Here is a 10,928-nt window from a genome sequence, read left to right as displayed (position 1 = left end):
TAATCAACGGGACACCTGAAGGTGGCTGGATAGTGTTCTCCGTGAAGCATCTACGGAAGCTCTCCAAAAGGAATCTTATCGTATACTTAGCTGATAAAGAGATAAGAGGCTACTTGGTAAGCAATCAGCGAAGGCCGTAGTAGGTGCGTTTTAGGGGTGCTATCCTATGGGCATTCCCATTTTCTTTGGAGCTTCGTGTTTTTTTCCCGTGGAAAACGCGCAAGATGTGACGATGAAATCTTCAGGTTGCCATACCTTGTTCCTATGCAGAGGCGTCATCAGTAGATATATCTTAACTATGATTGCATCGAAAAAGCAGTGAAAGATTACACAGATTTAAGGATCCCGCTCTGCCGAAAATCTAGCGGCGTTGTAGTTGTGAGCGAAAAACCCGGATTGGTTGAAAAGACGACTACGTCACACGTAAAGTGGCGAATTGGAAAGGGGATTAAAACATAAAAAAACTGATGATAGGAAGGTCGAAACATGACTCAAACGTCATGAGGACATGTAAGTGTATAAAGCAACTGAACTGCGTTGAAAAGAAAATTACGGTTATTAGTCGGCAGTCGAACCTCTCTCTGGCACTTAGGCAGCCAGTCAGACACGCTTTAGGCCACGCAAGCACGTTCATACGGCTTGGTTAAAGCGGGAGTTTGTATATATGTCGCGCGGTCTTTAACACAATATCAAAATGGTGTCCGTGTTTGCGTGGGCAAGTGGAATCGTTGCCGGGACGCATTAACCCTCTCACGTCATAACCTTAAAGGCGGAGCTTATGTGTCCTCAAATTACTTATCAGGACTCATGCACTACAGAGGTTAGTTGGGGAAGAAGAGCATAATTAGTGCACGATGAAAAATAGATAAGGATAGACCATTCGAGCTTCTTATTATACAGTGTTAGTTAAGGCATTTTTAGATTGCGTGCAGTCATAGACAGGAACAATGCCATGGGGACAGCGATTCCATTCCTGTGATGTTCGAGGCAAAAATTAACGAAGCAAGGTTTTTGTACAGCGAGGCTAAATGCTGACCTTTAGAGGGGACGTCGACACGATCAGGAATATAATGAGGCCACAGATTGAGTTCATCACAGAGTGCCTGACAATTGTACAGCCCATGAAATAAGTTTAAGCGATAGGTAACTGCTTGAATTATAGATCTCAATGCGTTCGAGTTAGTGATTCTCATCTCTCGCCCCCGATGGAAGAAATCGCTTCATGGGTTGAAACTTGCGAAGTTTTGCAATGAAAGCGATTTCTCATCTTTACACGAGCCTAATAGTGCAACTATGCAGTAGACTGCAACCAAAACGCTAATAGAACACGTTGTCTCACAGAAATAAAACTGCTAAGAGTTCTGAAATCAACTACTAAAAACGCTGAGTCCCTGGCAAGCGCTGGAAAAGGCAATCTGGGCCCAGAAGAACAAGGTAAGCATTTTCGATATGACCTTATTCCCCGAGTTTTGCCTTATCCATAATAAAACATGGGCCTTAAGAAGTGAAGCAGGGGCCGGCATTAAGCCTTGGGGTCCGACTCTACGTTAGGCTTCCAAAATTTTCGCCTTACTACGCATTAAAAAAATGTACTTATAGTTTCTTGCAAATAAAATATTTGGATGTGTCTTTCTGTCAAATGGCTGCTGTAAGCTGACTTCCTGGACTGCTTAGTACGAATACGGCAAGTAGAAAGCCAAAAGATGAAAAACAAATTCGAACATGACAGGGGCTCCGGCGACCCCATCATGTACAACAAGCAACACCGTGCACTACGCCTTCGTCTTTCCCATAACATAACACGTCGCGAAGCAACATTGTTTTGCCGTCTATGGCTCGGTGCTGCATTTACAACTCAATACACGTTCCTGATTGGGATGGCCGACAGCCCTGCTTGCGAAAGATGTGGCTGGAAGAGACAAGTGCACATGTCCTGTGTGAGTGCCCTGCTTTGGCGACCGAAAGACGTACGCTGCATTGTGCCCTAGAGCGCCTCGATCCTCGCCCTTTAACAGAGGGTAAAAGCCTGGGACTGTGGTCATAACAATTGACTGCCCTCAAGGACTACAATGCACTGTTTTGCTTCCTGAGAGCGACTAGCTTGAAGGACGAATTGTGACTGTGCCCCTCGCCCCTTCTCTCTTTCCGTTCTCAATCCCATGATCCCTCTTCCCCAGTGCAGGATAGCCAACCACGACACCCTTCAGGTCAACCTCCCTGCCTTCCCTCTCCCTCTCCATATCTCTCTCTCTCTCTCTCTCTCTCTCTCTCTCTCCCTACCTGCAATCTTTTTAAGGCCATGGCACACTGTGTATGTGGGGCATAAAGACAAGCCTCATCTCTTTCTTGGTTCCGTCCGAATCCTCGCGTTTTTCCCAGTCACTGCTGTTAGGATCTTTTCCGATATCGAGGCACCGTCCATCGCGCAGGCCTCCATGGCCAAAGGCATCAGGAAATTGCGAGGTTAGGACAGCGGTAACCCTGATAGAGATTCCTGATCAATGAGGATATAGCTGGCAACAGAGAATTCCACAGCATTAACGAGTGCGTAGCAGCTGTCACGGTTAAGCTTAATAAGAGGCATAAATTGAAGGCGGTACAGGTCTACGAGCCTAAATTCAGTTACGGAGACCAGATAGTCGAAAGCTTCTAAGAAGAGGTGGAATCGGCAGTGATTAAAGTAAAAACAGAGTACATTGTACTGATGGGCGACTGCAATGCCAAGCTATAGCCTTTTATATCCCACAGGCGTCACATGAGACAAAACTTCTGAAAACTCGTTTCTTCAGAAAGTTATATTTCACAGGAATAGACTCGCAACAACTTAGAACCATGCCTCTTAATTTATGAGAATTTCCATTGCGCCACAAACGCTCAAACCACGATTGGGTAGAGGGTAGAAAAGCCTCGAATATCCCGAGTTTGTATTTGTCTCAATGTGAATGAAATTGCTCTCAGCAGTTCACATCCTCTACGTCAACACAGAAATATACGTACACTTTTTTTACTGAAGGATCGTGCGCACCTGGTGCATATGTGCCCATCTTCCACATAGGGGCATTTCTTGCGCCGCTTTCATTGGTCAGCAGCCAACATTGTTGTACCGTATAGAGACAGTTCGACATTATAAGCTTGCTTTGAAACCAGTGCAGTTCCTCAACCTTACGCCTGTATTGAACTGCTCGGCGAAACAACAGGAGCGGGCACAGGTTCATTCCAATCCTGATTCCATCCAGTTATGCCTTCCAGCGAGCACGTGAGGCTAAGTACTCGGAGCTCGCAATCCACCACCTGCGAATCAGGTTGTCATGTCCAGCTTCCTCGGGCAAAAGTTTTGGAAATTGGACAGTTGTAAGGCACTCTTATGGAAATATTGAAGGTAATGGTTCATTATTGTGATATGTAGCAAAATTTTTCTTTTACAGCATTTCCATCGATCGTATCGAACAGTTAGGACTGCCATAGAAAACCAATGGGGAACGCTTTTGACTACAGCGAATGCGTGAATAGAAAAAAAAATATATACGTGACTGCCGTCGGGTGACCTGCGTATATATTGATTGTTACAGTGAAGTCTTACATTATATGAAAAAATTGTGTTCATGAACAGTTTCCCACCCAAAAATGCTTTTGCCCAGAATAATAATAATAATAATAATAATTGGTTTTTGGGGAAAGGAAATGGCGCAGTATCTGTCTCATATATCTTTGGACACCTGAACCGCGCCGTAAGGGAAGGGATAAAGGAGGGAGTGAAAGAAGAAAGGAAGAAAGAGGTGCCGTAGTGGAGGGCTCCGGAATAATTTCGACCACCTGGGGATCTTTAACGTGCACTGACATCACACAGCACACGGGCGCCTTAGCGTTTTTCCTCCATAAAAACGCAGCCGCCGCGGTCGGTTTCGAACCCGGGAACTCCGGATCAGTAGTCGAGCGCCCTAACCACTGAGCCACCGCGGCGGGGCATTTGCCCAGAATTGCTGGGTATGCTTGCTTCAAAAACATGCTTAAGGGGCTCTTCGTACCCTTTTCATATCGTCCGCTGGTTTCAAAACATTTTTTTCCTGAGCCTGATTGATACTGATGCTCTTCTTTACGCAGTGCCGAACTTGTTGCTCCCTTTTCTTTTGGGTTGACGTCACCTGCACTTATTGCTCATTGTCTATAGAGATTTCGCCATCCCTGTGCGTTATCCTCTGCGCCAGCATATCGTCCTCGTTGCAATCCGACCCGTCCAATCATCCGTCCTCGCTCTCACTTCAGTATTCGAAAAGAATAGTGTGGAAGACCGAGGGCCGCTTGAACAAAACAAGTCCAATCTTATTTTGAGTCAATAAGGTGCTGCCTGTTCCTCAAGAAAACACTTCAGACATTAGCAAACCTACTCAAGTGGCAGCTAGAGGACATCTCTGACGGTCCGTTGAAGCAAAACTACTGTGACATAAGCGCTATAAAAGGTCTTGCACCTACGTTCATTTCTTTAGAAGGCTCCTTCATCCTTCATCCTTCACGTGCATGCGTGTGCGTTCCAAGAAATGGTTGTATTCTTCGTGTATGAATCATATTATGTAAAAAATCACTCAGCCAATCTCTAATTGATTGGTGCGATTAATGTGTTTACTATTCGAACAAACGAAATAAGAAAAGTGAAATAAAGCTGAGTAGATTTCAGATTTGCTACAAAATCTAGATGGCTTATCAATTCTGTTCTACACTACGAGTTCTACGCACCGTTATTCACCGCGCTATAAAAACGTGGCAGTGAACAGCATTTGAATGAAATGGCTCTATAATTTTTCATCTCTGCCTACACGGGCACTCAAGAACTACATCAATGCTCAACAACCCTGTCCCCCCACGAGTTTCCTACACACTTATATTTATCTGAATGTAGCTCTTATCTTATCTTAAAGTCGCCGCTCCTTAAAGACGCCGCTCCATTTACATCGGTGACCACTGTGCGCCTCTTCGACCTTTAGGTGCCGCGCGCAGAGACACGTTCGCAAGGAAAGGAAGTGACGCGTCTGACATATCTCTCGTTCGGGCGCAGTGGGGCCGTGCGGGCACGCAGGAATCACGCGGTGAGCAGCGAACAACGCAGCGCACATCCAAAGCGCTTTCACCACGAATCTTGCCGCAGTGGCTCACTGGTTATTGCACTCGACTACTGATCCGGAGTTCCCGGGTTCGAACCCGATCGCGGTGGCTGCGTTTTTATGGAGGCATAGCGCTAAGGCGCCCGTGTGCTGCGCGATGTCAGTGCACGTTAATGATCCCCATGTGGCTGAAATTATTCCGGAGCCCTCCACTACGGCACCTCTTTCTCCGTTTCTTCTTTCACTCCCTCATTTATCCCTTCCCTTACGGCGCGGTTCAGGTGTCCAACGATTAGTAGACAGATACTGCGCCAATTTCTTTCCCCAAAAACCAATTATTATTATTATTATTATTATTATTATTATTATTATTATTATTATTATTATTATTATTATTACGAAGCTTGCGGCTTGCTGCCGGTTCGTTCGGCGCGGAAGCTATGCTGGCGTTCGTGGCATCGGGTTTGTCGAGAACTATGTGTCGGCGAACAACGACTGCAACTTGAGTCCCGCACAGTTTCGCCAAGGCGCCTGGCAGCGCTTCTACGTGGTTTGCCGCTCCGCGCGTCCGTTTCACCGTATGTAACAGGGCGATTTGTCTAACGGGCAAGGCGTCGCGCTGAACGGGCGATGGAGTTCCGTGGACTCCCTGGCAGGGCTGCAACACGCTGTCGCGTTCCACTCTTGAAGGCGAAGCTTAAGCGTCCTCCAATTTTTTTGAACGAAATAATGAAGGGTGTCAGGCAGGGCGACACGATCTCGCGAATGCTGTTCACCGCTTGCTTACAGGAGGTGTTCCGAGGCCTGAATTGGGAACAGTTGTGGATAAGAGTTAAAGGAGAAAACCTAAATAATCAGGGATTCGCTGATGACATTGCCTTGCTGAGTCACTCAGGAGATGAACTGCAAAGCATAATCAATGAGTTAGACAGGCAGAGCTGAACGGTGGGTCTAAAAATTAATATGCAGGTAACGAAAATAATGTTCAACCGTCTAACAAGGGAACAGCAGTTCACAATTGGTAGCGAGGTGCTGGAAGTGGTAAAAGGATACATCTACTTAGGGCAGGTAATGACCGCTGATCCGAATCATGAGAGAGATATAACTAGAAGAATAAACATGAGGCGGAGCGCATATGCAGACTTTCTCAGATAATGAATGGCAGTTCACCAATATCCCTCAAGATAAAAGTATACAACAGCTGCATCTTAACCAGTACTCACCTACCGGGCAGAAACATGGAGGCTAACGAAAAGGGTTCAGATTAAGGACAACGCAGCAAGCTAAGGAAAGAAAAATGATAGCTGTAACGTTAATAGACCGGAAGCGGGCAGAGTGGGTGACGGAAAAAACGTGGGTTAATCACATCCTAGTCGAAATCAAGAGGAAGAGATGGCTGACCAAGGTCAAACTAAAAAAAAAAGACGTTTCGGGAACGCTGCTTACTGCTCCCTTGTTCAGGATATTTTTATCTGTTGTTTACAAGCAAACCTCTGCTCATTGCTTGTAGTTATTATTCTGATACCGACTAAAAAAAAAAAAAACCTTACACTCACCAGTTCGTCAGCTAGAAAGAATACAATGTGAGGTGTCACTCTGGGGTAGCGAACTATTGGCAGAATCAAAAGTGCAGCGAGCAGATAGAAGACGCCGGTTTTTACAAATCTGCAAAAAAAAATGGTGATTTCGTGAGAACAACTATTCATGCAGCCTACTTTGACGGCTGATCCTCCTTCCATTGATTCTGAAAGTGTGTTCTTCGGAAGTGCCACCTGTTGCAAAAGTTTCGAGGCCGAGGAGTCTGCGACCCTATAGTGAGCGCTGTTTGGACAGGTGCATCCCACGCTCTCGCCACTGTTGTGACGTTGTGCCATCCCAACAGTCACCACTGTTGCGCCTGGTGTATCTTCTATTGGTGAAGGCCAGACGAAGCAAAACGAAGTAGAGCCGGACGCTGCGTTGCGCACTCTGCTGCTCTCTCCCAGGGACTCTATCTAGTCTATCCGAACTCCGGGTTTGCCTGTCATAGACCTTTCCACTATGCGAGCAGGATGTCGAAACTCTTCACATCTGGGCTGTTGAAAACCGGGTCGGCTGCCGTTTCCACCGCGCTGGCGCGGGGTGCGCACAACAGCCCAGCGAGCAATGTGGCGACGTCAATGGAGCCTTTATCAAACTCTTTTCATCGGTTAAGTAGCAACAATTCTGCAGATTTAATGCGATATCAGCACGGCTATCACATAGAAAAAATTCCGGTCTTTCTGTCATGGAATTTCCTGATTGGTCAGAATGGGCGTGATATAATGAACGCCACGTGACCACTAGTGGACCAATCATAGGGCGCCTCCAAGTCGAGTTTCAGCAGACACGCAAAATTTGTAAGCTGGCCCACCCTCAAAAATTCCACAGGACTCCAAAGTCTGGAAGTTGGCCTACAAGCCAAATTTCAAAGGACTTTCGAAACTTTGAGTCTGCCCATTCCAGAAAATGTATTACGGTGGATTAGTTGGGTTTAATGGGTGGGTTAGTGGATCGGACTAGCATAATCTCTTAGGACAGTCCAATGGAGGGTACTATAACAATCTAGGCGGTGATGACTCATGCATACCATTCAAGGGTGATGGAATCTTTCCTAACCGGAGCTTTGGCGGGAAAATTGGAAGATCCTTACACACTCATTATACACACCGTAGCAGGCATCCTAAATGCTTCCGCATTTTCTTCTTTTAGGATGTAGTTAAGAAGGACCCAAAGATTTTAATAAACATACGAGGGCCGCTTGTTCTTGCGCATTACGCAGCAAACTGCACTTTTATTTTCCACGCAGCGCGAGGGAACCGAACCGTATTATTTTGATCGAGACTCGGTACACCTTGACAAACATAACATTACAACCAACACTTAAGAATAAAGGTTATAAACGAATTTTATTTCATGCAATTCCATCTTGACGTTTGCCTTATTTGTAAAAAAATATTAGTGTATGATATATTGTTCAATTACAATGTTTAATTAGCTCGTTAATTATCCCTTAGCGTACCCGGAATATGGCTTATATGCAAAGCTGCTGCTCTAGCTCAGTTTATCATCTGGTGCGCTGACTCTCAAACTGTTACGACAGGACTGCAGAGGTAGTCAATAAATGAGGGAAGCGCGAAGATTCTAAGAATTCTATTAATTTGACCAGATCTGAAGGGCATGAGGAGACAAGCCTGTCTTACATTAAAAAGCATTAAAAACCACATGTAAAAACCATTTTGCTATGTCCCTAGACAGTGATGAATGCTTCATATGCATGTTGCCCAGAACTATTTGCAGTTAAATATCTGCAACGCTGAATGTAAAACACTGTGTTTGTTACAACAAGAGTTGATTACAACACACTATTTTTAACGGTCAAGTATAAGGTGTCATTGACCTTGATGATCTTTGTGCTTGGCTTTAAAAAGTTTAAAAATATCTTTCGTTAAGGTATGGCCTAACCGGGCTTGCTCTTTCCCGATTGCGGCGAAACTCTTCTTGGATAAAGTTCCTCTTCAAAAGCACACCTAAGTATTTAGGTACATATTTTTCTCCATACTTCACTTGCACTAAGAAATCAGACATGCAGCGCTAAAAACCCATGGCATGTTCTATTTTTTAAAGCATGTTTAAAAATAAAGGAAGATAATCTTGCTTCTCAAAAATAGCGCCAATTTTTGAGTATGAATGCGCTGGCTTGGGTCTGCAATATGAAGATTTGACTGACAAACTTGAGCGTGTGCTGAATTGGGTTGCTCGAATTGTAAGCAGCAATAATGACTTCAAAGAGGACAATACGTCGGTTAAGGCTTCATTGGTCTGAAATTCATTAGGCGCAGCGCTGCTCAAAACTAAACTAAATGAGAAAGATTGTATCGTGTGTGGTATCACAAAACCCGAATACAGAGGGATCTTTATCGACTCATAATTTTGTCTAAGCATTTGTCACGCATCAAAAATTCGCGAGTTCAAGACTTCTTTCACTAGGATGCTTGCCGCTTGTATCAAGTTACCACGATATGTTATAAAATGTGAGATTCAGGTACAAATTTCGTGCTTTGCTGTAAGATATTCTGCGTTTCCTTTGTATTTTGGTCATTTTGTCCGGTCAGCTTGTTCCTTTTCGTTCATCCTATTTGTCGTTTACTTTTCGGTATCTTCGTCATGCGCGTATTGTATTTATTCTCTGTGCTACCTAGTGCGCTGCTGCATTGGATCATTGGATTGCATTGAATTGCTAAACTTGGCAGTCAATAGCATTTGAATGAAATGGCTCTAGGATTTTAATCTCTGCCTACACGGGCACTCAAGGACTACATCAATGCTCAAGAGCCCCCCCCTCCCCCCCCTCCAGTTTCCTACACACTTATATTTATCTGAATGTAGCTCTTATCTTAAAGACGCCGCTCGATTTACATCGATCAGCACTCTGCGCCTCTTCGACCTTTAGGTGCCGCGTGCAGAGACACGTTCGCCCATTGCTTTTCTCACGTTTGACGAAATATCAGCTGCCACCGCACTTGCAAAGGGTGCAGTTCGTATTAGCAATAACCTGACCTTGAACCAGCCCCTGCCAACATAAGCTACTGGAAACTTTAAGCTGCCTGTGATTGCAGAGGAACTGGAATAACTAACAAAGTAACCGAAGCGACTATCGGAACAGTGGCATCTGTCTCCTCGAATGTTATTTGTCAATTTAGCTTTCTGCTTCATTCTGTTGTTTCCAGACGAGCCTGCAGAAAAAAAAAACATTAATATTTCTGCAGGCAAATCGACAGGCTATTTTGCAATAGGGGTCTAGACGCAGCAATATAGGCGTAAGGCGTAACTTGAAGGCACTCTGCCAGCAGCCATGGGTGTATATTTACGGCTGTGATTCTACAACCGCGGCGTGCCTTGATCGTTACGCAGGATGAGTACTGGTGACGTATACTACTCGCCCCTACTCTTTGCTACTTGGAATTTGGACATATAGCTGATAAATTACGATACGATGATAAGTTACTTTGTATGACAGTTTGCCACATTATTCTGTTCGCAAGAGTCTCTGAAGATGTCGAAAAGGTAGAACGACTTACTGACCTGAAAGTTGCTCGTTAGCCATACGCTACACCTCTGCATCGTTCGTCGTCTGCAGCCTATAGGAAGCTGCAGGCTGTTCATTTCGTAGAGGCCCTTAAGCACCCTCGCAACAGCTGATTTCGCGAGAAGCCTATGTAGTCCCCGTTATGGAGGGCTGCGTCTCGTTGGATGTAGGTTTGGTTAAATTCACTGCTGTGTACGATTGAGCAGTAACAATCACTTGGTCTTCCACAAGACGTGTAGCGAAATTGATGCTTTCGCAGAAGAAATTCTTCACCATATCCTCGCCGACTCCTCAGGGCCGGTTTATTTCCTTAAAAATCTGTATGGCTGTCTGACGCTTCTTTCCTGATATAGGCAGATCTCCTCACCCCAAAACTGAAGTCTTTTCTGATATCACTTCAACGATGTAATTACACGCATGAATTTGGCTCCGTAGAGTTTTCCCATCCCTGCTCTGCGCCTTTCTTCCCTGCTGTGCTCTTCCTCGTGTTTGACAGCGTTGAAGAGCCCATCAGGACGAAAGTGTGCGACTTGAAAGTGCTCGTAGAGAATTTGCGTCACTGATCTGGAATTAATGCTTCAATGTCCTGAAATGTAAATCAAAATTTTAGCGTATGTTGTTTTTTGACAACATCGGTTTTTCTTCTACTTCTATGCTTCCAAATAAACGAGCAAACGAACTATAGAAAAAAAAACCACAAAGGATTTGTGGGGACGAGTAGGCTC

This window comes from Amblyomma americanum, chromosome 3 (assembly GCF_052857255.1).
Source record: "Amblyomma americanum isolate KBUSLIRL-KWMA chromosome 3, ASM5285725v1, whole genome shotgun sequence".
Classification (NCBI taxonomy): domain Eukaryota; kingdom Metazoa; phylum Arthropoda; class Arachnida; order Ixodida; family Ixodidae; genus Amblyomma; species Amblyomma americanum.
Note: the sequence above shows the minus strand (reverse complement) of the source record.